The following is a 3,533-nucleotide window of genomic DNA, read 5'->3' on the forward strand; positions in this document are numbered from 1 at the left end:
GACGTCCCCGTAACCAACACTGAGTAGCCCTTATTTGGAAATAGAGGATAACCTCACCCTAATCCACATGTATTTGGAGATATTTTTGCTAGGGAAATTAGTTGGTCTATCTTCACCTCCTCCTTTCTTCCTTCGTCCCCTCCACCTCCTGCTCCATTGGAGTTTCCAGGCTGCAGGGGGCTTAGCATCCCGTTGGATCCGCACCTGATTAGAAGGAAACATTGTTATCCAAACATGCTCTTATTGGTATCTCTCTCCCTGCTCTTAGCTTGCGTGGTATCAAAACTATATTAGCTATAATGATTTTCGCAGGAATTAATACAATTCTCTAAAAATCTTGTACCAAACGGTGCAGTAGGAGTGAGGAATGCAAAAAAATTCGTATTATCATTAGCAAGTACGTATGGTCATCCAAATATGCTCATCTAGTAGAATTTGCATCGACGAGTCAAGTTTTTTAAGGACCTTCAGAATCGAGGTTTTAAATGGCCCGGTCCACGGTCTCGTGGCACTGGGCTTCTTTTCTGAAATGGGCCGGATCAAAAGTAGCCCAACTACTTACTGGCCTAAGTAAGTGATGGGTCTAGTTTAGCCCGGTCTACTTCGTTGTTTTGTACGAAATAATTCAGCAGGAGAGCCCTAACCTGGGCCGGATTATTGAGCTCACAAAAGCAGCGGATGGGGTAAACTAGCGGGCCCTGCACTCATGGACATCTAGCCTTTTTCTGTTCTGAATCCGAGAACAGAGCAAGTGACGACTCATTTTAGTTTCTTGCTGAGAGTGAGAGAGAGTTGCAGATTATTCTGGTCATCTGGAGAGCTGAAATTTTCGCTCTTCTTTCATTCAGCAGTCAGACACTTCCACATTGAATTGAGCATTCAACGGATGAAGAGTGGCACGTACATACTCGATCAGCGTTTACAGACTGAATATACTAACAATTCGACATCTTTTATTGTAGATTGTGAGACGGAACACAGTAACCTGCGCCGATGAAATGCTTACAGACCACTCTTACGGTCTTACCTAGCACAAACTTTAGCTAACAGGAGCCCAACGTACTACATGGACTATACTTTTCATACGACGACATGAAGTGTTACAGACTTACAGTAACGACGACGACTTTGACCAGCCTATCATAGGTGCCATCCAGTGATAGAAGCAATCAAAAATCAAACAATAAAAAAATGAAACAATAATAAGATGACTATCATATCACAAAGGAGAGGCAGCGACGGCGTTCACCAACCCGCGACGCGATCGATCGCGGCTCACGAGTTGACGTCTTGACGTTGACCGACTCCTCCTCCGTCACCTCCCGGCGGGGCCGCGTATACTTACTTGACGGCCCTGATTATTCCTTTTAGATAACTGATGAATTGAGTTGCTGACCTGAGAATGAACGAAATGGTCACGCACGCGTCGGGATTCAAGGAACCAGGAGACAACCGGCGACCGGAGAAGAACACAGAAACAACCAGGAAATTAAAGCCAGCAGCAACAATACCTTTAGTAGTAAGTGGGGTCTGCGGGAGGATTATAGTTAGTGGTGGTGTCATGGTGCGCGTGCGAGCTGTTGGCGCGGGCCGCCGCGACGTCGGGCTCCGGCTCGACGTGGCCGCCGCCCGCCGGGACCCGGTTGCCACGACGCCCCCGAGGGGAGCGGTGGCGCCTGCGCCGCGCCGGCAGCCAGGAGAAGAGGCTCGCGAACACCCTCTTGAGCACCTGCCCGCGCCTCGGCACGCATCGCCGAGCTCCCTTATCCTTCCGTGCGTCGGAGGCAGCGGCCATCGTTGGCGGTCGGGGTGTTTTGTACGTGTGCTGCGGCAGTATCCGGAGGGTCTCGCTCGCTCCGCCGGCGCTGAGCTAGGTGGTGAGGGGCTGAGGGCGAGGTCAGGAAGGTAGCTAGAGCTGGGGGTAGCTGCTAGCTGCTAGCTACTGGCTAGTGGTGGCTCTGTGTGCCCTGTGCTTTTAGGAGTGGAGAGGAAGGGGAGGAGGTGGTTGCTATGGACGGTGCCTTTTATAAGCCGCCAGACACCAACCCGGACGGACCATGGGTTGGGTGATAGGGTCCAAGGCTCCAAGCTAAGCTAGACAGAGGCTGCTTGGCGCAGCATGTGTACGGAGTACAAATCATCACATCATCGGTCCATGCAGTTAGTGCAGTGCGACAGACAAAGTCGATCGCTAGCTAGTGTTTTGTTCTCTGCTTGGCACGGGCGGTGCCTCGACCGTATCGTTTAGCATGTCGCGCTGATCAGCAGCTAGCAGCTAAGGGCCGGGAGTGCTGTCAAGTACCAATCGCGTGCATGGTCTTCCATGCTTATCGGTTACCGATCCAACGTACCGAGTCATCGTCTCCAAGCTACGGGATATCTCTCTTGTTCCTCGATCGACGGTATACTGTCGAGGCCGGAGAGGTTTAGGCCGAGAGCTGGGCATGGACGGCCGATCGGACATTATCAAGGGTTAGGGGTAGGTTTTTCGTCCATCGATCGACCCAGGAGCAAAGCGCGTGGGATCCGGTTTGGGTTTTTCTGTCGCGGTTCCTAGCCTCTCTTTCCTGCTTCTTTCTCTAACGCGGTAACAACACGTGGCAGGCTATTTTTTTTGTTTAATTTCCTTCAAACCAATAGGAGGACAGGTCTATTATTCTGCACCACCACTGTTGTGTTTCTGATTGCGATCCTATATACTATAGTGCAATATTCTAAGGATCCACCATATATTCTGAATACCGGAGTATAAATCTGTTATAATAAACCTCGCAACGTAAAAAAAAACTGAGAAAAGCATTGGTTCGTGGAAAATCGGAGAGGCTTTAGTTTATGCGAAGTCGCCATCGTGGTGTAAAAACGCGTTGTTATAGCCGCGTTATTTTTGAGATAAGATTCATGTCGTTCTCCGACGCGGATCGAGAGCCCGTCTGCAATCTTGGAGGGCAGGCTTCTAGCACCGTGGCACACGGGCTAGCTAGCTAGCGGCTCAACTGAAGCTGAAATAGACGCGCTTGCAACCCAAGGACCTATAGTCTTGGGCGATCGACCCGAACCTGCAACTCCTTTTCTTTTCCTTGAGCAAAGCAATGTCGTCGTCGTCTTCCAGTTTTGATGAGGCCACTTGTCACTGTCCATCCAATCAAGAACCAATCTGCCTCCTCAGGCCGGGGCCCTATCCATCAATCGCTTGGCATGGCCTTCCTGTTCGTTTAGACGCGTGTCACGCTTCGTCCTAGCAATCCAAGACGCACGCCGAGAGGAAGCTGCTCCGCATGCCCCACATGACTGGCAACAGCTGTAGAAGGATCGCTCACTAAAGTAGTACGTTCGTCAAATAAAAAAAATCATAAGTACACGGCATCGCTGATGTGATGGAGCATGAGTTGGTTGGCTCATCATACATTTTCTAAAAAGACCCGAGCTATAGTCGCAGTTGTCTTGCTCGATCTGCCTCGGAGACTTGACTACTTTCTATTAGTTAGGAAAACAAGCAGGATTAAACAAGGAGTAAACAGGGATGAGACCACGGT

The 3,533-nt window shown here is 50.1% G+C and overlaps 1 long non-coding RNA gene across 1 annotated transcript; it reads right to left on the reverse strand.

The window, feature by feature from the left end:
• Positions 1–859: 859 nt before the first annotated feature.
• On the reverse strand, positions 860–2,505 carry LOC117853148 (uncharacterized). The gene is made up of 2 exons (XR_004640032.2): positions 1,512–2,505; positions 860–1,396 (listed from the first exon to the last, which is right to left on the reverse strand). It is a non-coding gene; the product is annotated as an uncharacterized lncRNA (long non-coding RNA).
• Positions 2,506–3,533: the final 1,028 nt, after the last annotated feature.

Source organism: Setaria viridis, chromosome 4 (assembly GCF_005286985.2).
Source record: "Setaria viridis chromosome 4, Setaria_viridis_v4.0, whole genome shotgun sequence".
NCBI lineage: Eukaryota > Viridiplantae > Streptophyta > Magnoliopsida > Poales > Poaceae > Setaria > Setaria viridis.